This window comes from Mus caroli, chromosome 3, assembly GCF_900094665.2.
Source record: "Mus caroli chromosome 3, CAROLI_EIJ_v1.1, whole genome shotgun sequence".
NCBI lineage: Eukaryota > Metazoa > Chordata > Mammalia > Rodentia > Muridae > Mus > Mus caroli.
This window is the reverse complement of record NC_034572.1, coordinates 121,390,823-121,415,952: the sequence shown is the minus strand read 5'-3', so window position 1 is coordinate 121,415,952 and position 25,130 is coordinate 121,390,823.

Below are 25,130 nucleotides of genomic sequence, written 5' to 3'. Positions count from 1 at the left end.
GAAGTGGGGGGCGCTATGGGGGACTTTTGGGATAGCATTGGAAATGTAATTGAGGAAAATATGTAATAAAAATATTAAAAATCAAAAAAAAAAAAAGATTTGACTCCCTCTTCTGGAGTGTCTGAAGACAGCTACAGTGTACTTACATATAATAAATAAATAAATCTTAAAAAAACACACACACACACACAGAAGTTATAATTTTATTCATACTGACAAAATTATTAAGGTAAATTTGTCTCACAACACTCTCTGATTACCTTTTGATCTCTTTAATATCTGAACAGTATTGCCATTTTTATTATTTATATTTTAAAATTATTTTATATGTGAATGTTTGGCCTTCATGTGTATCTGTGAACCATAGAACCTTCAGAGGCCAAAAGATGGGGTAGGGTCCCCTAGAACTGGAGTTATATAAGGTTGGGAACAGCCATCTCTCCAGCCCAAATAAAGATCAGAACTCAACAAGAAAAGAGCTATTGATTGATATTGATTGATTGATTGATTGATTGACTGACTGATTGATTGACTGATTGATTGATTGATTGATTGATTGAGACAGGGTCTCACCATCATCATGTAGTGCTGGCTGCCTTGAACTTAATAGAGATTCAGTTACCTCTGCTTCCCAAGGACTGGTGTTACCACCAGTCTAATGCTTTCTTCTGCTTGTGCTGGGGATTGAACTCATGGCTCTGTGCATGTTAAATACTCTGCCATTGAGCTACATCGCAATCCCTTCATTACTGATATTCATAGCTCATGTTCTTGGTTGCCCACTCTTCCAAGAAGTTCTCAATTGTATTGCCCTCTCCAGAGAACCAATTTGGAACCACATGTAACCTCATCTCCTTACTTCCTCTTCTAGCCTCCACAGGTACCTTCAATCACGTGCGCATACCACATATAGACACACACACACACTCACACACACACACACACACACACACGTACGTAATCTAAAATAGATCTACAATTAACCAAAATTCCTAAAGCTCTTCCTTTATAATTGCTAATAACATTTTTAGTGTAATACATTTCTTTCTATACTTCTCTTATCTTTTCTAAGATTGTTCTCTATTCCTTTGAAATTCTTCTTAATATCTATGTCAGTTCATGTCTGCTTATGGTAAGGTCTTCAGCTCCTTATCTGCTTAAAATGTCTTTAGAGTGTTCTTAATTTCAAGAGGATATTTTCTCAGCATGTAGACGCCAGGCAGCCACTTCCTATCTCTTCCCTCTCATAGGTCTTTGGCCTACTCTAAGCTACCTGTTTTAAGTCATAAAGTTACTTTTTTATAGTTACTAATTCCCACCCCCCACCCCAGATCTTCAATGTTTTTCTTTGCTTTTATGATTGAATTTTTGCTTTGGATGTTTGTTATTGTTTTGTTTTGTTTTGGCTTTTCTTGTTTTTTTTTTTTTTTTCAGCTGGGTCATAATGATGTCTACACCCAATATTCTGTACATTTCCTCTCGGATGTGAGTCATTTTTAGTAGGTGGCTGTGGGTTTTTATTTTAATTTATCTGTTCTTGAGGTGCTTTAATCTATGAGTTGATGCCCTCCATCAGTTTAGAATGCACACAGCCCTCAGCCATCATCCGAGTAAATGTGCTTCTTCTGATCTCTTCCTCTTCTTTCATGTAATTCAAATGACACATAAAATAACTACATAGAAGTCTTCACTATATGCCACATCTTCCAGACCACTTTCTACATTTTCCCACATGTTCCTATGTGTTTTTTATTTGAATACTTTTTTTGGCCCTGCCTTCTGATGACCCATCTGACAGTACATTCATGCATAGCAGTCTTAATTTTAGATATTGCATTCTATTCTATTATAAGAAAACAGACTGGCTAGAAATGGAGCCAATGGAAAGCCATGCATACATGTAGAACACAGAAAATGCAATGAGGACTGGGAGTCTCCAGGCTCAGTGATGTTAGAAGCCACTGCTGTCCCTGTTGTTTTCAGTTATGTGAGTCTATATATCTATTTTTTTAAGTTTGAATTCAGCCTACAGGTGCTCTAAACTTAATCCTGACTAATATAATCTTCAACTGAAATTTCCTCTATGCCGTTTTTGTCTGTCAGCCTTCTTGTTTCTCTGCTCAGTTGCCTTTTTGTCTCTCAGCAGAACTGATAAAGCCATGTTCTCGTGGGCCTCAGCAGCCCCAGAGAAATACGAAGCTCTCAGAGACCTCTGGAGATGGAAAGGAGAAAGATTTCTGAAAGGAAGTAAAGTAGCCATGAGGTTGGTCCAGAAATGAGTCTTCAGGGTTATAAGGAAGGAAAACTGGGCTTTGGAGGAATATAAAAGTTATTATAACAATGTCATTTTGAATATAAAATTAAACTCTGGGGTGGGGAATATTAATTTGCCATATGCCTTTCCGGCTAATATTTGATCGTTAAGATGAGCTAAGCTCTTCACAGCTGTAGAGTCAGGTGTTACCAGAATGGGTGAATGTATTTTTTAATTGTGCATGTTTTGGGGAAAGACACCCATATAAAGTGGAAAAAGCATTACTATGGGGATGAGACATTTACTGAGGTTCACAAAAATGTCTTTATAGCTCAGCTAATATCTGTTGTACCCAGAAGAACTCTGAAATAATCAAACAAAAGGAGAAAGGCAAAACACTCTGAAAACCCTAAGATGCTGTTGAACAGGGCCAAGGGCTAAGCACACTGATGCTGTTACTGCATGCATCCATTACATGCAATCTGAAATGTAACGTCAGAAAGCTGACCAGAGCTGCAAAAGAGCTCAGATGTTAAAACCTTGTCCAGAGAGCTGTTAGGAACACATAACCATCAGGAGGACCTATGGGGTCACATCATGTCCCTGTAGAGTGACCAAGAGCCTACTACATATTCCACCAAAAGCTTTACCAAACTCCCCATTCATGATTATAATAACTCTCAAAGACTAAAAAGATATTCTCCAGTTTAAATAAATTGACTTTTTAAAAAGCTTATGTTTGAAAATCTACGACTTGTCCCTATCTCCTTTTCCACTAAAATTCATCACACTAGTGGTTTCTAAAACTATTTACGTGCCAGAGAGCATGCTTATACTGAAGGACATGTAAGCAATGCTTCTCGATTTGTGAAAGTTCCTAATTTTGTGAACCTAGTTATTATATAATGGTTAGAATGGAGAAAAATGATAGGGGAACAAGTCTCGAGAACACAGTTAAAAGGAACCAAAATAGTCAGTCCTCCTTGGGAGTCCATGACCTCATCAGGCACTGGTGACTGGCTAGGTTTACAGTATGACCTTATCAGGCACTTGTGATTGGCTAGGTTTACAGTATGACCTCATCAGGCACTGGTGATTGGCTAGGTTTACAGTACTAAGCATGAGTTTCCTCCTAAGTGAGCCTACACAGCTGTTGGTTACCCCAGTGAAGGAAAGGCCACTACTGTACCCTCCAGATGCCTCGCAAGCTGGCCATTGGTATGGTTGGCAGGCTTCACAGCTGGATAAGAGTTTTCAGTGCCTGTCTCCCCTTAGCAGCTTTCATGACACTCTCTGATACTGAAAGCTGATGCTCAGAAAGGTGACTTCCAGGCCAGCTCCTCCTAGTCCTCTGTACAATGTGTTTCCTCCAGCAATAGGGAGGGTCTTTCTTACCTTTTAAGTTCTAGGAGGCAATGAAGGACAACATCAATAGCTTGTATTGTCTGGGGGAGTCTCCTGAATTTCTCCATTATCAAGAACAGAAAGGGAGGTTTCCCATGCCTGACACTGGGATTTTACTGAATAGTCTATGAACTCTGGAAGGGTGCATCGTCACTCCAAGTAATATAACTTCATTAGTATGTGCGTATACATATACTTACATGTGTATTTTTAAGTAAACGAAGTGATGTTTCCCTGTAACTTTTCAAATATTCTTAGTGTTTTTATTCAGTCCTCTCCTCAGTTTTCAACTTTCCCCATCATAGTATTTACAATCTACTATCCCTCAACTCTCTCCTATGCTCCCTTCTCCTTTCCTGGTTTCTGAAGCTACTCCAGGTTCTATACTAACATCTACAGATTCAAAGCTAAGATCCACAAACCAAGTGGTAAGTCCTAAACACACACACACACACACAAACAACACTCAATGGACTTGACAGGTTGTATATACGAATGTGTGAATGTATGTGTGTGCATGCTCGCGCATGTGTGTTCTATTTATACCATTTCTACACATTGTTATCCCCCTTTAATTCTTCCCATACCCCTCTTCTTAGGGATATATGAGGAGCTGAAGGTAGAGAAAATTAGGTAAAAATTATGTAAATATAGTACTCATGGATAAAACTCTCAAAAAAATTTATTAGTTTAAAAAAAAAAAGAAAAGAAAAGCAGTACACAGTGTGTAGCCATGATTTAACAGATAAGGCTGATTCAGCACTTTTGCTTTCCTTTGACTTCCAGGAATTCTTATCCCATCTTCCTTCTCAGTATCCCCAAATGCCTTTCCATCCCTGGGGTTGCCAACACTCTCTTCCTCTCCTAGTCTGCTTGAGCCATTCACCAATGCATTCACTTTCCTGCCCTTAGTGAAGACACCCTGTGAGAAACTTCCTTATTCACTCCTTTCAGCTGGCTGTGCACGTCAATCTCACACTCAGAGCCGCCTCCTGAATGCGTGTGGGTGGAATTGCACAAATCTTTCTTGTAGTGTGACTCACATAGGCAAAGTGATAGAAAACGAAATAGCACTGGGACCACTCACAAGTGTCTTCCTATGGGCAAATGCCCTGAACCAAAACTTTATTAAGCTCATCTCTGCTTTGTTACAAGAGTCCAATAAAAATACAGGCACAGGCACAGTCATTGACAAACAGAGCCTAGCATACAATTCACTCAGTTGTCTAAAACCTTCATTTATTTAGAATATGTGTTTCTTTGGGGGGGGGTGATAGGGTGTTGTTGTTGTTGTTGTTGTTGTTGCTGTTGTTAGGTTTGGCTTGGTTTCCTTTGATTTTTCGTTTGGTTTGGGGTTTTGTTTTTGTTTTTGTTGTTATTGTTTTGTTTTGTTTTCTGTTTTTTGAAGTATGAATTTATAGCCCAGGCTAGCTTGGCAGTTTCTATATAGATGAGGATGTCCATGACCTCAAGATTGTCCCCCATAACAAGAAATGTGTAGGATCTCAAACCCATGGATGTTCCCACATCGATTTACATAATCAAAATAATCCCTTCCAGACACATCTACAGGTAACCTGACCTAGGCAAGGCATTAAGACTCTCTTCCTAGGTGATTCAAAATTGTGTCAAGTTGATGATTAAAGCTAATTTCACATTTGGATAATGAATAAATAAACTCGTAGGTGTATCTAGATAATGTAGAATATTACTCTGTAAAATAAATAAATAAATAAATAAATAAGCAAACCAACGGGCGTTTGAAAGACAAGGAACAAACTCAAATTCATATTCATAACTGGAAAAAATCCTACCTACTTCATGAGTCCAATTACATAACATTCTGGAACAGCAAAACTATGGAAACGGAATAAACATATTTACAGCAGAAGGAGCAGGGAGAAGGGTCAAGCCTCTTTTGGTTAACATGAGGAAATTACTATGAGCTGTTTTGTTTGTCTTTGTTATAGTTTTAGAGACAAGGTCCCTCTACTTAGCCTTGGCTGGCCTGGGATTCTTTATGTAGCCCAGGGTTTGCCTTAAACTCATAGACGTCTTTTTGCCTCTGCCTCCCCAGCACTGGGATTAAAGGAGTATACCACCAGGCCACACAAATTCTAGAATGAGATTTATTGAAAGAAATTGAGTGCTTGGGTTTGTTTTGGGTTTTTGGATTTTGTTGTTGTTTTGTTTATTTTCTGAATCACTTCCTGTATATATACATCTGCACATAGTTTTTATTTGTAACGGACTATTTATCTAAAGTAAATAGTCCGATGCACCCGGTTGTAGCTTTCTGTGAGCATCTGGTGGTTCAGGACGCACATCTGAACTCAATTGAAGCCTGCAACGGATACAGTGTCGCAGCCCTCTTCCTTAGTAAAATCCACGCTGAGGCATCTACGGCATCCTCGAAGGCCCTTGTGCCCAGATCCCTGTAGTTACTCAGACCGTTCAGTTCTAACTCCTCCATGCTTCCTGTTTCCTCACTGCTCAGTATTTTCCCTGCAAATATATCCAAGGGCACTACAACCTCAATAAGCCCAAATATTTAAAAATCCATGCTGGAAAACATCTTGACTTTGCTGCTCTCACTAAGAAAATAAATAAGCTTTTAAAATTATGTAAACAACTGTGTCTTCTCACAAGAATGGCATGGTTAATGAATGAATTCTGCAGAAACGTTCCAACAATATTAAGCCAAACATAAAGGGCTGTAAGCACAGCCTGCACTGGGTTCCTGGGTTCCCAGGCTAAACACATGGCACTCTGTGGCTATTCCCAACGCTGTCAATCAAACACATCACTCCAAGCTTCCTTCCTGTGATGATGCCCTGCGTAGTAAATTCCAACAGAAATCTGTGAAGTTCAATCATTTGGACTTTACTCATTTTAAACATTGCATAGGAGTCTAAAGCAGAAATATTTCACGGAGGTGAGATGGCATAAAAATAAAATGTCCTTTCTCCGGTTTTATTTCTTCCTATGTCCCCTCACCCCTCCTAGATAGAAGAGCCTACTTCTGGAGTAATTCGTATAACTCTGTGACAAATCCACTTCAGCCTTGGTAATGCCTTTCGTTTTGACTTCAAAACATTCACTGGCTCTCGCGGATTTGTGCTATTTAACACCGAGATAAAGGTAAGCTGCCTTTTTTAATAACGATGGATTACTTTTTCTCGTTACATGCTCTTATTCAATTGGATTTTTTCAATTTAAGCACATCAATTCTGGAAGAAAAATGTAACGTCAGTCTGAGAATAATTGTAGTTATTAGAAGAGTAAACACAAGGAAACACAAGCAACATAAACTGAAATTATCTGATTAAATTACTGCCAAAGTCTAATGTCTCCATAGGAAAGAGATGCTGCTGTGTGCGCGACACTCGACTCTCTGCTTCCCATCCCTGGAAAGTCTGGTTGCATGTTCCATCTCGTAAAGAAATGCATGTTGATCATATGAGCACACCTAAGGAGAAATCTACTGGGACCGTGTTTGATTAAAGAGATCCTGTGGCATCTTGTGGGCAAAACTTCTTCAAGTGGTTTCTAGACCTACCGATGGGCGAGTATTTTCATAATGCCTTGCTTTATTTTCTTACAATACTAACCCTGTGTATTATATTACATATACAGATGTAGAGGACAAATATGATGGCTTCTGGATAATAATAATAATATTACATCTTCAAGAAGAAGTGAATGCTGGTTGCTCTGGCTTGAATCACTACACATGCGCACCCACATCAAATTGTCATAGTTGAACAGCAAGGATGCGTCATTAGAAATCTGTGTAAGTTTTTGTTTGCTTCTTAGGTTGGGTATCATTTGGTCTTTACAATACTGAGGCATGAACCAGAAGCCGCACACACCAAACAAGGAGTCTACCACTTAGCTACATCCGCAGTCCCTAAAAAATTTCATAAAAGTTGTAGCCTGGAAGATTAGTCAGGGGTAAGGTGCTTGCTGTGCAAGCCAAGAGGACCTGAGTTCAAATCCACAGCACATACAATAAAACCGTAACACAGTAGCATGGTCAGTGATGAAGGGTGGGGACAGAAGGGTTCCTGAAGCCCAGTGGCCACCTGACACAGCTCATCAGTGAACGCCAGGCTCAGTGAGGACTCTGTCTCACATCACAAGGTAGAGCACAATAGACAAGGACACCTGGTGTCACATACTGGCCATCAACACACACCTGTACACACCTCCTTCTGCACACAGGTAAAGCCCCAAAGTTTTAAATATCCTGGTACTAATTTTCTGAGATTATTGCCTAGCACATTAAATCCATTTGATGTGTATAGCTGATATAAATGTAAACAAGTTATTTTATTGTCTTATAACCTTTTAATGACAAATTTTAAATATTCATTTTAAAATAATTATATTATTTGCTTTATTAGAACTAAAATTATTGGTGTCAGCTGTAATGTTAAAATTATCTATGATAGTCTCATGGTCAATGTGGTATAAATAGCAATTATGTTATCTGTTGTTTGAATTCATAGGTATTTTGCAAGGTAATTGCATGACCCTTTTTCCAGATGAGGCCGTAAAGGTTCAGAGGTGAAAGTATCTTGCTCCAAAGTGCTCACAAAACTAATTTTTAAAAGCAGTATGTGACCCCTGGCAAATCTAAGTCTAGTTTTAAATTCTTATACCAATGTTAACCTCGAAATTCTGATTCCAAATGCTGAGACTTGAATCCGTTGGCACCCAGCACAGTATCCTGCATCTAGTAGGTGCTTAGTAGATGCACACTTAGTAAATTAAGTTTTAGATTCATTCATTCACAAAGTGAATGAAACTTTAGACTCGGTAGACTTAAAAATTACACACGTAAGAGCATATTCCTAGTTGAAACACTGAAGGGAAGCACTCGCATCTTAACATCTTAACGCTCTAAAACATATGCTTCTGAGAAATTAGCTACTGTGAGGTCTTCCAGCATCATCACCCACATTCAGATAACACTGAGCCACTGACTTATTATTAGAACGTTTCCTTTGGCTCCGTCTGAACTGAGACCTGTATTTCACATGCACTCCTTTTTCAGGGAGGCCAAAGCTTGATTCTGATATTTGGCATTAATTTCATGTTTTCTAATGGAAATCACTCCCAAGGACAGAGCCTGATACTCTTTGTCTCCAAACATGCTATCCTGCTTCCATGAACCTGAAGGACTGGCAAGATGGAAAAGTGTGAGTTCAGAGGAACAAAAGCCAAGTTAACAAGAGGGAGAAGTAGGAGAGGGGTGGGTGGGAGGGAGAATTTATTTTACTGCCTAGTAACAGCTATTTAGAATGACACAGTCCTTTCTGTAGGATCATTTTGATAAAATAAGAATATTTTTCTCCTTTAAGACGTTTCATAACAGGCAACCACAAAAAAGGCACAGGCACCGCTGTTCCGTTTCCTGCCTCTGCAGTGCTGTGCAGCTAAGACGTTTTCATTGCAGCAGAACCTGAAGCTGTATACGATGTTTGCTTGAGGATTATTTTTTAGTCCCTTTAAGCTGAACTTCTGTAATGAAATCTATTTAGAGACATTCCACAGTACCCTATGGTTACTAGCTTATGCAAATGAAGTATGACCCTGGGAATAAACCTCTTGCCCCCTCATCATCCTCTCTGGCTTCAAAGGTCTCTAGGCAATCTCTTTTTTAAGTGAAAAGATTGTTAAGCTGAAGTAAAATAGAAAGGGGAGGGTACAACTTGATATCCAATATTCGTATGACCCAACCATTTACTCTCTACTATTTTCCTATAAATATTTAGATACTAATTTATAAATCCATCTGGGATAACTGTGTTAGTATGTGTGATTGCTTTCCAGCCTCTCTTTCTAGTTTGAATCCTAATAACTACAGACCAGTGTCAATCAATAGCCATTTACTCTCACTTCATTTCTTACTTCTTATCTAACATAAGGCATGCTAGATCGGGACTGAATTGTTCTCCTAACAATAAATTTTCTCTACTGACTATACTCTCCCTGAGAATATATTCCTGCTGGGCACCAAAATAATCAAAGTGATCATGAGATTTTTACTCCATGAGGACATCACTCATTAAGTGTCCAGGTTGCTCCTTGAATATATAGTTTAGGAATATAATAGCATTTACAAGCAGTCAAGAAAATTGTAAGTCTAATTGTAAGCAGATAACAAAATAGAATTATTGCGTCTTCAGAAGGATTAGTGAGAGGAAGGAGCTGTCTACTATTTCTTGAAGTGTAATCATCATAATGAATTCTGTGATGTTAGGCATTGCCTTTCAACTAAATGATAAGATGAAAAATACCCACCCATGTTCGTCTGTATGCTTGTTTTCCAGGAAGGACAAGTTATGTAAATGTAAATTTGTTTCAGTTTGGCCAGATAACTAAAATTAATCTCCAGGAGGCCTCAGGTCTCTCCAGGTCAAAGTGTCATCTCAGGATGCAATTAAAATTAGGAAATAATCCAATATGGCTCCAGGATTTGTAAGCTAAGAGGTCTGTTATGCAACCTTCCAAAAGATGGCAAACCACAGAGACTGACTCTTTTACCTAACCCAATAGCAAGATATGGTCCAAGTGGATGAATACAGAGGCATTCCCTTGAAAATACCTGTTGAAAAGCTCTCTAGCTAAGGTCTGTTGAGGCTACAATTTTTGTTAAAATAGAAGCTACATTAAAGTATGGCCATTTAAACTGGCATGTTTGTGTTCTGCTCTTTGTAAGTGGTTGGTGTCATGGGGCTTTGTGTTGGGTAGTTAATGTGAGGTAGTCGGTATTTTGCATACGTGGTTGCATAAGCTTTGAAATATGAAAGACAGCAAATCCCTTGTTTCAGAGGAATAAGGCCTCCAGACCACAGCCATCTGCCTGAAAAATTTTAATTGACTCAAGTATTGGGTAAAATGTCCCAAATGCCTGGCCAGCAACCACTGAACAATAGCCTAGGAGCTAATAAATGACTCGGCCAAAACACAAGCCAAAGGATTTTGCTAGGACTTGGCAGGTTAGGGCAAGTAGTGATACAAATTAAGGTTATTGTATTTATGAATACCACTGAATGGAGGAAAAGTTACTCGTGAAAGTAGAAAATGGCACAGAGAATAAGTAATTCTATATAAAACGCAATATAGAGAACACATTATAGCCAAAATACACTGAAGATCTACAATGACTGATAGAAGAAATGAGACACACAAACCTGTGAAGATTGAGGACCCAGTACCAGGCAGGACACAATTAGAGAGAATTCCCCCACCCCTGAAATAATAACAGGTATAGATTGCGTTATGACAACGGAAACCAAAAAGGAACTCTTTTGGAAGCATTTCTCCAAAATGGTATTTTCCTCTCAGGTTTGTAATCCTCAAGGGCTAAGAATACTTGAAAATAACCTGGACAATGGATGCTGGCCCTCAGGCTAAGAAAGGAACCTTAGACATCCTAGACAGAAAGAGCTATACACTTCGAGCTGTACCAAAGGCATTGGTTCTTTGGGAATTGCTATATTTGTGCGTGACTTATGAGATTGCAACAACACAAACCACTTTCCTGCCCTTCAGCGGGAGTGAAATTGAGTGTGAGGCGAATGCTCACAATAAACACGTGAAGAAGACATTGATGGGCATGAGAAAAGAAGAGGCTTTCATGATATAGTGATGCAGAGGGGATGGTAAGGGGCTGGAACTTATATGTCAGCTTGCAAATGACTCTTGTAGAAATGTTCTGTAGAAAACCTAAGACCTAGAGAGGAATAAAAAGTAGGTGGGTGAGGGGAGGGGAGGTCATTTCAACAGAAGGATAAAGACTGAAGGATGAGGAGAGTGTGGACTGGACACTCGAGGATCTAAAGGAGTCTAGAGAAAGATGTTAATGAGAACACATAGGAACAGCAGAGCTATGGGAAGACATTTACGTTATACTTCATTTGCAGGGGAGGATATTAACGAGCTCTGCACTTGCTGCTAGCATCTCAGAGGGAGATTAGCTAAGAATCTAGAGGATCTTAAACTTCGGGACCACTTGGGGGCTTTCCAAACTGCAGAAAGAGCCTCCAGCACTATGTATGTGGCCATAGGTTTCTGCAATGCTATATAAGTCATACATATTACCTCTCTCCATCACAAATATGTGCCCTATAAGACGAGACATTTTCATTTATCCACTGCAAAAATCACAAAGGCTAGAGTACCTAGCAGATGACTGACAGGTGGTAATCAAGTAATTTTTTTCAGAGTGAATGGCCTATAGTGCTCATTTCATCTTTCATTGACAACAGTATCAGCCTTCACGTTGAATCTCCACTCCCTGACACTACTTATCTAATACACCTTACATCTAATATGGACCACAGTCAAGGTCTATCCTAACACTACTCTCTCAGCCGAATGCCTTCCTACTCACTACAAAATAGATTCTTAGCAGTTTAGAAGAACACAATCAATAAGATCATGTAGATAATTGACCTAATAACTCAGGCAATCCAATATGATTGCCCATACTTGCAAATAATTACAGCACTTGGGAGGGAAAAGCAGGAAGATTGTTACAAATTTGAATCCAGTTTCGACTACAGAGTAGAACCTTGTATTAAAAGAAAAAAAAATAAGAAAAACAACCAAGACATATCATCTTTTCCAAGACTGTTACTGTATACTAAATGAGTCCCCTCCATAGTTCTTACAAATAAAACATAAGCCCCAACGATAACATGTGCTATGTGCTCAACTAAGTAGATAAGTATAGAATGACTTCGGCCTTCTTGACCTGACTTTGTATACCAGCTCTTCCTCACTCCGAGGACACCAGTGTTGGGTCTTTAGAATAGATGCTGATCAGTCAGACCTTGATGAAAATAGAGAACAAAACAAGAAATGGAAATGTTCTCAGAGGACAGAAAGACCGAATTCCAGTGTGATCATGATCTCAAACCTGATAAGCAGAATCATAAACCTTGGAGCTTGGAGAAGCAGATAAGCCTGAACTTTGATTGGTGCAGAACCCAAAATACACCCCCCACACACTTATTCTTGAGAGAAGATGGGGTATTCCAGATTATTGGAAATTAATCACCTATCTCTTTCTCTCTACTTACAGAATATCTTTTTTTTACAAGTATTTCCTTGAAGCTGTTTGTGTTCCACTTACAGAATTTGCTTGTGCCTTCACTAAAGAAAATTGCCACAGATGTCTACTTCCTTGACCTGGATACAATTCATCTGCCAGATCCCAAGCGTCACTCCTTTTTAGATGAACAACTGTGCTGCCCTCATGCCTGCCATCTGACACCCTCCTGCTTGGAGCACGTGTCTCCTTCATACCTAAGCTTCACACCAAGACCAGACTTGTCTATGACCTATGAAGTAATGTGACCTGTTGAGAAGATACAGCACATGACTGGATGTCCTGCACACGCTGCCTGGTCATCTGACATCATGGGTATCTCCCCGAGGTCCTCTCACCTTTCAACTAGTTCTTCCCATTGAAACATGCTGAAACAAAATACGCGATCTCGATAATTACTATGTTCAATAACCTAGAATTAAATGCATTATCACAACTCTATGGCACAATGGGAAAGAAATTCACTCCCCCTTAAAAAAAAATAAGTGAAGTGACACGTATTTAAAATGTGATATACAAAAAAAAACCTTTAAAAATATCTTTTTGTGTGTGTAACTTGCTGGAAAAAATCTATTATACCTCCTTGTTCACAAAGTTCTGCTTCATGCTTTTTCTAAAGAAGTAAAAACAAAACTAAGCTCATTTTACAGATGAGCATTAAAGGGTCTTTTTAGATTTTAATTTTTCCTTAATTTTTCAGCCATCCTATCTGAAAACACAGCACCTCCCTCGAAAACTCATTTTTACAACAAACAGCTTCTTATAATTATCCAACGCTGCTTTATAAGCTGAAACCCTTTTAGTAAGTTTACATAAAAACTCTATAAGGTCCTTAAAACATCTGTGATGAAACTCACACAATGCAGTAATATCCAAGGAGAACTCTCAACAGTAGCTTCTCACAGACTGCCAAAGTCCATGACTCTTTCTTGAGATTATGAAAGGCCACTCATTTTTGTTTTCCTGAACTTAACGTAGACTTAACTAAATCCCCTAACAGTAGCTAATGGCTCTTAATTATATGATGAGATAAAGGAGAAGAAAGTTGTATTCACTGAAAGGTAGAATTATTACTAAAATTGTCTAATTTTACATGACACTAAAATTAAAGATGACACAGCAAAGAAAGCAAAATGCCCCCACGCAGTGGATGAGCAAAACCCAAGCTTTTACTTTGCCAAGACTGACTTCCGAGAATATGTCTCAGTTTCAAAAAATGTCAAGAAAGCAGTTAGATTTCTGCAGTAGATCTCAACAGTTCTTTGTTAACGTATGGACAAATTCCACATTGTTTTTTGAATCCAGTAACATTTCGATGGTTAAAATGTCTCCTTCACCACTGAACAACACAGTCTACTCTGAGACATCCTCATTGTTCTCCAATATAGTCTCCAAATAGTCTTGACTAAGTGTCACAAGCAGACATCTGACTTTAAGAGGACTAAGAGATTGAAAAGACCAGTTAATGGGAATGCCTAGCATTGCTATATTAATTCCTTTGTGGGCCAGATTTATTTCCCAATGGCTTGTGTAAATAAATGCACTAGTTATAATGGACGTTACAATCCTTCTTTGTCTCGGGATGGAAATATTTGGGAATCACTCTCTCTCCGAGGTCTTCTTACACAGTGCTCCTGCTACATTGATGCCGCCGTCCCCACAATAGATGTGAAGAGATTGAGGCTTGGAGAGGTTAAACTTTTCACTCAAGACATACTGGTAGTGAAGATTAAAACTCAAAATTCAAATCCTATATCTGTTTATGAGGGATGCAAGTTCAAATCCATCCAGTGTGGGAGCTTGGCCTCCACCACTGCCCTTTGCTGCTTTCCTTAGATCTCTTCCCCTTAGCTGAGGTGCTCATGCATTTCGAACAACTGTTATGTTGCTAAATCTTTAATGCTTCATTCTTGTTTTCTCGAGATATACTCTAAACCATCAGCCTTCCTTTACTTCAATACTCATAAAGCTAAATTTGTATTATTTTTTTCCGACTCTATGAATCGATCTCAAATGTACCATCTATACTACTGTGGACAACACTACCCCTAACCAAATGCAAGGCTAGAAAACCGGGAGAAATGCATAGCTCCTCCTTCTCAAACCAAGAAGCCATCATCTCTATTGTCACTTCTATGATCCACCTTGCTTCCTAATTCTCACTACCTTTTTCTTACTTGTATAATTTCCTACCTAGGCTATTTGCAACGTTCTCAGAAGAGATTTGCACCTCCAACCTGCCATCAGGATGAGTTTTCAAATGGGCTGCTCTTGGGCTCGGTGTTACTGTGATTTCAAACCCTGAAAGAGCTGCTCCGAGCCTTCAGAGTGGAGAGTAGCACCTTCTCCAGGTTTTTCCATAGTTTTACTCTCCCTGATTACCTCCTCACCCTAATGGCTCAGCGCATGCCGCAGTTAGCAGTTTGCCTCACAGTTAGCAGGAGCTCTAGCTGCCAACTGCACAGCTATCCTCAACCTTTGTGCTTTGGCACTAATGCCTTCCTAGCTCTAAGGAAATTCTTTCTTCTATTCCCCTCTCCTTTCTGACTTGAGGTCTCCACCAAAAAGCAGCTTCAGCCTCACTTCCTTTATTTCTTCATTGAAATCTTGCTTCCCACAGCCCCAGGCTTAGATCCCTTAAAGGATGAACAATCATTACCCAGCAGGGTAATGGCTACATTTTCCCTCCAAATTCAGTGCATAACTAATCTCCTGAGTGTTGTCTGCTTGAGTGGGGCATGGTGGGAAGGAAAGCTCTGCTTTCTTCTCTCACACTGTCTACATATCCTTCTCATCTTTGCCTTTGATATCTTCTTGGCTGGAGAGTCACAGCTGGTGTCTCTTCTGCATCTCACTCAGTTTACTTTGGATGTTTTTCCTTAGCATCCTATAGCATTCAGTAGATAAGGTCTGGTCACAATCTTTCTCATTCAGCTTTTAATTGCAACATCAGAAGTGGGCCTGCTACAAAGCTCATTTGACCCAGGTTGATAGTGACTATACCAATAGGATATTTGTTGAGCGAGATAAAATGAAAGATGCAATGGAAGTTCTGAAGAAAGGTGATGTAATTAGAATTAAGAGTTTTCATATGTGTGTGAAGTCTCTGAAATCCACACACATCCTATATAATACTGCAATCTTCCAAGTATAATTGTTGAAAGACTGAAAGACGCTTTCACTGTGACACCAGGCTGGCCTGGGACTTGGCTATGACTCAGTTTCAGGAATGCTAGGATCATCTTTGTGTACTACCCATGACCAGCTTCAGGTTTTTGGTTTTGGTTTTGTTTGTTTGGTCGGTTTGTTAGTTGGGTTTTTTTGTTTGTTTGTTTTTTGAGTATTTTTGTTTTGTTTTCAGCTGTGTATCATGCAGAACCTTGATTTAGTCAAATAAAAGAGGCAGGATTCCAGACCAGGAAGAAATCCTATAAGCTAGTCTAGGAATTTCTCTATACATCATTTAGCATCATCACACTATAATAGTCCTCAGATACACAGTTTGAAAACCACTTTCCTCTCCAGCTGTTCCCTGGGAGATGAGGATGCAAATGCCAGGCCAGGAAGAGCCAGGCCTGCCCTTGTGCTTCCTTGAGCTGCTCTCCCTGGGCTTCTGGAGAGTCGAATGGATTTTGAGTAGCACCAAGCAAAACAATCAACCATGTCTAAACTGATAACCAACGCAAAAGGAACTGAGGCTTTAGGAAGATTGTGTAGCTTTCCCAAGAGAAAGTGGCAAATGGTGGGGCCCACATCTCCTGGCTCTGAAGTCTGTGCTCTGAGTACTTTTTCATGCTGTCTTTGACAGGAAATCAGTTTAGCTCTGGAAGCCCTAAAAAAGGAGCCCATCACTGGAAAGAGAGGCCCATTGGACTTGCAAACTTTATATGCCCTAGTACAGGGGAACGCCAGGGCCAAAAAGTGGGAGTGGGTGGGTAGGAGAGTGGGGGGAAGGGTATGGGAGACTTTTGGGATAGCATTGGAAATGTAAATGAGGAAAATACCTAATAAAAAATATTTTTAAAAAAAAGGAGCCCCACTCCTAGATAAAGCTTGTCAAACAAAAATCATTTGTGCTTATGATGTCAAAGAAGTGTAGGATGAGTTATAAGGAATAAGAATTTGCATAGGACCTTGAGATGTGACTGTCTCCACTTGTGTAACTTGTCTGATTTTGTCGGACACTACATGTGACAATGGTCTCTGGAGAACAAAAGTTGAAGAAATTAGATGATGGTTTCGCCTATGAAGTCACGAAACCAGAATATACCATTGGCGTGCCTAGACTATGAATTCTTGGATAAGGCTTCTCTTGGTTCCATTTTTGTTATAAAGTTGAAATTAGGGATATATAAGGTGTAAGAATTGGAGAACGGCATAAAGGACTCTTACTGCGGAGGATTCCATCTGTATTTATGTATGATAACGTAATTTATCTTCTGGAGTGGAAGTAGAGGTTTTAAATGTTACAGTCACGTGTGAGACAATACAAAACAAAAGGCCGTGAAGAGTTACACGGTGTCACATGGTGTTTTTCATCATGTGGAGAAGAGTGATGCCCTCTAGCCTAATCACTCTATATTCTAAACTGAATTGTCAGAAGTTTTATGATTCTGCATTTGCTTCATTCTTGGGATATATCTAGTATGTATCATCTCTGATGTTGTTTTCCTAGGTCAGCTTTAACTAGGGAAAAGTTTGAGTAAAAATACCTAATTTTGTTTGGCATGTGGCACAAGAGAATGATTGGGAAGTTTTGCTTTCTGGAAGCAATCGAACACAAAGAGCTGTCATCATGCTAAGGTGGACTTTGGCATCATGCCTAAAACTTAGCACCTCAAGCAACAGGAACTGAGTCATGAAGAAATGGAATCTTGAATTGTTGGGTGCTGTGCGTGGGGATATAAAGGGGTGGGAGACCCGTGTCCTGCCAGAGCTCAGGTAGACTACCTCAGGAACCCACAGAACCACCAGGAAGGGGCATCGGGCCTCACAGACTGCAGGACCTCTCTCTGGGGAGTGGGGAAGGCACAGTCTAGGCTCCAACTCTCAGGCACCACAGATTGCTGCGTACTAACGGAGAGCCAGTTTGGGGTCCCTGGTCCACACGGGGCCAGGGACAACTGGTCTAGGTTCTGGACATCCCAGACTGATGTATGTTTCAGAAGATCTGAGAAAGGGTCTTGGGATGGACTCTGGCCCCGGGGGGGGGGCGAAGGGGGAAGAGTAAGAGCTCTGGCAGTTTACCATGGTGACAAGAATCTGTCTAGTTCATGCTGCTAGCTTGGCAGGCTGCTTGGGTTGATTGGCAGCTGTGGCTGGAGAGCAGTGGGGCCTCCCTGCGGGAGGCTAAACCCTGGCTCATTAGAGGGAGACCTGCTCCATTGCTCTAACAGGGCAGATCTTGAGCAGAGACAGTCCATGGTTTTAAGGTGTTTATTATAGAAAGGCAGAGAGAGGGAGACGAGTAGGGAAGTAGAAGATGTCCATGGCCACATGGAAAGAGGGGGGAAGGAAAGGGAAGAGGGAGAGCAAGAGGTAAGAGACAAGGAGAGAACAAGAGCTTAAGAGAGAAAGAGGAGGGGCCAAGCAGCTTCTTTTATAGTGGGCTGGGCTACCTTGCTGTTGTTAGGTAACTGTGAGGAGGGGCATACCTGGCTATTGCCAGGTTAACTGTAGGGGTGGAGTCTAGCCAGAATACCAGGAGCTTGGGACATTGTCTATGTGACTGATAGTCACAGGATTATGGAGCTGGGGGCTCCCTGGCATCAGGCGCCTGTATCTGTTCCGTCCCTTGTAGAGTTTTCTACTGGATCTCCAGAGTAAGCTTCGCTCAACCAGAAAACAGGCTGCCTTTCACGGCACCACAATGAGTCAGGCAGGCAGTGCTGCTGCTAGAAGCAGAAGGGACATCTACTTAGATATCTCCTCTAGTTTCTTGGCTTATGACAGCGTGACTCCAATTTTCACAGAGCATTCTATGGAACATTTGTCACCAATTTTCTAGAGGCCCCTCCTCCTACATTATATGAGGGCATCTTAGCCAGTTTCATCTGCAGATGCCTTATTTCCAAGACAAGTTGTATACTGAAGTTCTAGGGGCTGGAGCTTCGGCAGAGCAGGAGAAGTGACCCGAGTCCTGTAGAAAGGTCCAGAAGATCATGAGCGGATCCCAGACATCGGGTGGTTGGAGTTTTGATTGTGCTTTGATTTTATTGTGACTGTGTTCTGGTTTTTCCCACTTGAAGTAACAAAGAATTTAGTTTAATTTTGATTTTTTTACTGGAGCCTATAATCTAGAGGCTTTGGATTTTAAAAGAAATTGGCCAAAATGATTACCCTTACCCTGCTTGGTGCCACTCAAGGCAGGTGGAAGACACCCAAAGGCCAGGGTGCCACTAAGATGAACAAGTAAATGATGGAGAGATGGAAGAGAAAAATAAAAAGAAAGGTATGTTCACAGTGAAGGGAGGTAGGATTGGAGACGTGAGGGTAGCGATAAACGGTCTGATGTGGATAGCCTTGGAATGCTACCTGAGGCCATGGTAAGGTCCTGAATCCACGACCCTGTAGCAGCAGGAGTCTGTGTTGTTGTCTGTAGCTCATATTACCATCAAAGGTCGTGCAGCCTTCGGGAGTCTGGGCAGTGTTTGGGCTACCACAGTTGGGAGTGCTAGTCTGACTCCTTGCCTAGGCAGTGTTCATGAGCTGTCCCAGGTAGTGTAGGTATAGAAGAGCTGGCCCTGATGACATGAGTGTGGGAAAGCTGTCAGGTTGACCAACTCAGCTACCACCCAGGCCAAGATCCAAGCCTTTGAGTTAGACACCCCAACATCTACCCCATCTGTGAACTGCTGGAACATGTAAAGGAGTTGGTCCTGCAGAACCAAAGCTACGAGGTCTCCATGGCACAGGGCAACAATAAGGATGTCCAAGAGGAGTCCCAGTGAGGTTCCAGTACTGATAGTGTGGCAGAAGCCAGAGGCCTCGAACTATGCCAGTGATCCATTGCAATGAACATTTTCGAGTAAATCTGTTCAGGCAAAGGGATTTGTTTGCTTTGGGGGAGGTTGCAAGGGTGGAGGGCAGATGTGGAAGAGCAGAGAGATGAGTGGAATTGGGGTACATGATAGGAAATTCACAAAGAATGAATAAAAACTTTTTTTAAAAAAAAAGAAATTGGCTATTTTTAAAAGACCAAGATTTTAATGATTTTGAGTTTGTAAAGACTGTGAGACTTTTAAGATTATGTATGTTTAGATCTTGGGGATGAACAATAAAAGAAGGGTTGTAACTTAATAGTGATGTGTTTATATGTCAAGTTGACAAGGGTTCAGTTGTACTGGCTCTTTTTTTGTCAACTTGTTACACACTAGAGTCATTAGAGAGGAAGGAGCCTTAGTTCAGGAAATTCCTTCAGAAATCCAGCTGTAAGGAATTTTCTCAATTAGTGATCAATACCGGCCCTAGCCCATTGTAGGTGGTGCCATCCCTGTGCTGGGGTCCTGGGTTCTATAAGAAATCAGGCTGAGCAAGCCAGGGAAAGCAAGTCAGTAGGCAGCTCCCCTCCATGACCTCTGCATGAGCTCCTGCTTCCAGGATCCTACCCTATTCAAATTCCAGTTCTGACTTCCTTCAATAATGAGCAGCAATATGGAAGTGTAAGCCAAATAAACCCTTTCCTCCCCAACTTGCTTTTTGATCAAAGTGTTTCATTTCAGCAATAGAAACCCAAACTACTCGGTTTCACAGACAGTCTATTTCAAACACATATTCAAAATATTCTTTCACCAGTTGGCATAGGAAAACCCAGTTGACTATAGATGCATTTCCTTGTTTTGTATGTAAATACATGTGCGTGGCATGTTTGTGTGGTATGTGTGCACATGTGTATGCAGATGAACACCCAAAGGCAGGATGAACATTGGACATTCTACTCTATACACTTCCTTTGAATCAGAGTCTCTCACTACAGCAAGAGCTTGGCTGGCAGCCAGCCAACCCCATCAATTCTCCTGTCTCTTCTCTACCTCCCCAGAGCTGCCATTACAGCCATGCATGGCTGCACTTGGTTTTTATATGGGTGAAGGAGATTTGAACTCTGGTGATCTCACCTGCACTGACTGCTGCTAATCACTGAAACATCAGCCCAGTTGAATTATTAGCATCTGTTTTTGTGAAAAGGATCTTTCTACACAGCATGCTGGCACTTAGCTTCATTTGCAGTATGGAGACTGTATTGTTCACTACCTCAGCTCATCACCTGCCTTAACATTACAAAAGTCCAATCTTGATGTCCAACTCTTGCTAAATTTCTGTGTTAAAAAATAGCTTTGATACATACAAGTAACATTACTGACTGAACAGATTATATTTGGGACATACACACATATATGTGTGTGTGTGTGTGTGTGTGTGTGTGTGTGTGTGTGTGTGTAAAAGACCATGAATTTGAGAGTAAGGAGAGGTATGTGGGAAGGTTTAAGGAATGGAAAGAGAATGAATAAATAATGTAATTATATTATAACCTCAAAAAGTAAAAGAAAAATACTTCTGCCATGAGTGCCTTCAAATGACAAGCGAAACCATGAAATGTGGAGTTGGAGGAGCTGAGTGTGGTGAGCTCTGTTCAAGAATACAGGGATAACATTCTGAGCATGGCTTTGAAGCATGTGTAGGCTTTTAGCTTCTTTCTCTACAGTTCTGAAAATGGACATGTACGGACCAATCAATAACCCTGAGTAAAAAAAAAATGTAAATAGTATCAACAGTCGTGATAGTTTTCTTCAGTTCACTGTTCTTGGCAATGTGAAGAATAAATCCGTGAAATTATGTTCAAATAGACTCTTGACTACTATTCTCTAAGTAAGGTCTTGAAAATTACAAACAGGCATCATCTGGTTAAGAGAAAATGTTTGTCAAAGAAAATATGACACTTCACCTTAAATTCCTGGCCCGATTATGACAAGAAGAAAAACCTCAGGATTCTACTCACTTTATTTATTTTGAGAAGGAAAAGAAAAAGTCTTTTGCCTTTAGGAAGGCTGAGAGCTGTGCCTGATCTATCAAATTGGGTGAGGGGAATCCATGGTGGCATCGCACATCCCAGAGCAACTGATAAGCACACACCTACTGCTCAGTCACCCTGGTTTAAAGGATTTGGAAAGTGACATTTTCTATCTGTAGCAACACAATTGTGTGTTTGTAAATTCTGATCAAATCAACAATATTCAGTCCAGAATAATTGGCCCACATTTAATGATCAAGTTTTCAAATGAATGAGATGTTGCGACTTTTAATGTCTATGATCATATGAGCATTGCCACAGCCATTACAAAGCAAGTCACTAGGATGAGATGGATGGATGGATGGATGGATGGATGGATGGATGGATGGATGGAGGGATGGAGGGATGGATGGATGAGTGCCTCCCGCTTGGATCACCCAAAGAGTTAAAAGGCTTTAACATGTTATACATGTATTCTTACCTAGGGCCCAAAGAATGGCATCTCATTTTTCATCATCAAAGCATTTATACGAACTTCTATCTTCTTTTGCTTTTGTGACCTCTAGCCAGAAAGGCCAAAGTAAAAAAAGGCCAAGATAGATGTCAAATCAAGCAATTACTAAACAGGGGCCTGGGCTGTGACCCTCAGATTAGAAATGGTGACCCCTCCCAGCGACAGGGGAAAACCTTCCTGCAAGCAGTTGCCCGATTGCTGAAATGCAATTGAGATTTGCAATCCAGACTGGGAAAAAATTGGTATTTTTCATTTGCCTTTTAATCTTCTCTAGCCTCTGTATTGAGGCTATCTTCCCATTTTCTCTTTGGCTGCAGGTTGTCGACATTTGAGAGGGAGAATTAGTGTATGGAAAGTGCACCTACCATGAAAAATGAGCACGAGCCCGCACAACACAAAACGCTGCAGAATCATTTTCTTCATTACTGCCACTAAAATGTGTGTGACAATCAGGTAACTTGTGTAAGAGTGGGGGGGGGGGGTCTCAGTCAACAGCACGGGGGAAGGGTGTGCTTTTGCCATAATTTGCCACATCTAGGAATAGATTTTGAAGAATTATTTCTAAAGGCAACTAAAGAAAATGCATTGCATGTCTCATCCTTGAGCATGTTCTTAGGGGGGATTTCTACAATCTCATTTTTTTCCTACTTTGGGGAAAAACAATTGCGATTCTTTTCTCTATGTGCTCTATCCAAAATACTGAATTTTTAGCCATGTCTAATACCAACACCGACATTCACTCCTGAGAACTTGAACCTCATTAAACCTCTCACCCTTCAAAAGTCCTATATTAGTGCATTTATTATTAACATGAAAGGGAGAAAAGTAAAAAGAACAGAAGGAGGGCGGGAGAGAGAGAAAGGGAGGAAGAGAAGGAAAGAGAGATCTCTACATTTTCAAGTTGTTCTTCCGTTCAAATATGTAAATTTTGAATGGAAACAGAACCCGAGCAGTGAGTCGCATAAACACTTTGGTAAGGAAGTCTTGCAAAGCTATTTGTAGCTGTTTCTTTCCCTGCTTGTTATAATCCGTAAGGGACTCTTGCCCACTAAGTAAAATTCTCAGCCATCTTCCCCAGTAAATATTAAATACAATTCAATGAATGGATTTTATTACTGACTATAATTATTTCCAATAAATTAATTTAAGCCAATAAATCGTATCTGACTTTGAAACTTGTTGATAGAAAAAACAGTGAAGGGAAAAAAAAACTCATTGCCAGCAGCAAGCTTAACATCTCCCTGTCAGGAGAACTTGGGCCTAGAAATCTGGTCAAGAGGAAGTAGCCAGAGTAGGAGGAATTTAAGAAAGAAAGTGTTTTCAATATATCAGTTGGTTGTGATGGAATTTAATTTCAGCACTTGGGAGATAGAAGCAGATGGAGCTCTGTGAGTTTGGGTCAGACTACTACACATAGTGAGTTCCAGGCCAGTCAGGGCTTCATAGTGAGACCATGTTGAAAGAAAANAAAAGAAAGAAAGAAAGAAAGAAAGAAAGAAAGAAAGAAAGAAAGAAAGGAAGGAAGGAAGGAAGGAAGGAAGGAAGGAAGGAAGGAAGGAAGGAAGGAAAGAAAGAAAGAAAGAAAGAAAGAAAGAAAGAAAGAAAGAAAGAAAGAAAGAAAGAAAGAAAGAAAGAGGGGGAGGGAGGGAGGGAAAAAAACAAAGCAAAGCAAAAAAAAATCAGCATGTATTAAAAACTTTAAATATTGACTATGAAATTTCAAATTCCACTCAAATACAAGTCTTCACTGAAAAAAAAGAGAGAGAGAAGGAAAGAAAAGAAAATTCAGAGACTTACTTAACACCTCACTTTGGAGAAGGGAGGGAAGTTTCCTTTGCAAAATTAGAACCAAAAAGCTTTACTATATAAGTCAACCATGGTCTTAAATCACATTGTTTTCTGTTACTATGTTCATGGCTGACACCTCTTTACCTGAGACTACTGACCAAAAATTCCACCAGAAAGTTGGTTTGCCTACTATTGTTGTCATTGATCCTTCTAGCTACCAATAGATTCATATTAACCCTTAGGCTTTAGCAAGTGAATTCTGTCCCATTCTGTTTCCCTCCACCCCAAACCTGTTGGTCCCCCACCCCTGTCCATTCTGTGTCCAACCCACTACCTTCCACCCCAGCCCCTCCCAACCAACCACAGCTCCTCCTAAGAGCCATTAACTTTGAAATATGACTTCTTCCCAAAGCATCAACATAGAGGATGTTAGTGGTGTGAACTCCTGGAAGTGGTTTACTTGAGGGAAGAAAACCACCTCAATCTTTATTATATACAGCCTTATTTACAATATTTCCAGAGCTGAGACTAAACAGGGGCTCAGCTAACAGCCAGCTTGAATCACTAAGTCTTACTTCTCCATTGTGTCTGCGGTTTACAAACCTGTGCATGAATAACACTGAAGATGTGTCCTGTGATGGTTTGATGTATTTTTTTGTTTTCTCAGAGGTGTGTCTCCATTTGTACAAAATGTTTACTGAAAAATAATTGTCTTGAGGTGAGAACCTGGCATTTAAGTAGGAGTGGGTTCCCCTAAGTTTTGCCTTGCTGGCTTCAGTCTGTGAGTCACAAAAATGGGGAAATTCCCTGTGGCCATCATGGTTTCTTCCTGCTTTCAGTAATGCCTATTATCTTGGGTGAAGCCACATGGGGTCATATCCCAAGCATCCATATTAATTTAGCTTTACCTTTGCCCCTTTCTTTGATTTTCATATTTTCTTTATCCTCCTCCTCCTCCTCCTCTTCCTCCTCTTCTTCTTCTTCTTCTTCTTCTTCTTCTTCTTCTTCTTCTTCTTCTTCTTCTTCTTCTTCTTCTTCT